The following is a 559-nucleotide window of genomic DNA, read 5'->3' as shown; positions in this document are numbered from 1 at the left end:
GGAGGAGGAGGAGGAGGAGGAGGAGGAGGAGGAGGAGGACCAGAGCAAAGCAGTGACTTTTTAACCTGATAGGGCCCATTAACTCAAAACACATTTACTTAGATGTACAAGAACTGCATGAGAGCAGAACAGTAAGCATTCAAACATGAAATGGGGATGGAGCATGGGCACTACCCTTAGCTTAGGAGTTATTGATGGTTAATAGTTTCAGGGAAGAAAGGCTATGACCACCCTTAGGTAGCCCACAGTCCAATAGATGACACCACAACTATGTCACCGCATATAGGACTTGGTGATTTGCTACAAAAAAGCAGACAAACATTGAAAACACTGAGAAGAATTGGGTAGAATGTAACAATTAAAGAACAATCACAGACTACAGAAGATAAATTATAAGTAAAGCTGAAGACTGAGTAATATTGTAGCATATCCATAAATTCTACATGCACCGAACCTATTTTCCCAATGTCTACATCTGGAGATGTACTACCTACTACATAGGAACTTTGAACTGAGTTGAATACATATCCTGAAATATATTCACATGTGTACAGAAAAT

Source organism: Mus caroli, chromosome 13 (genome assembly GCF_900094665.2).
Source record: "Mus caroli chromosome 13, CAROLI_EIJ_v1.1, whole genome shotgun sequence".
Taxonomy (NCBI): Eukaryota; Metazoa; Chordata; class Mammalia; order Rodentia; family Muridae; genus Mus; species Mus caroli.
The sequence above is the reverse complement of the archived record's forward strand: the minus strand, read 5'-3'. Positions refer to the sequence as shown.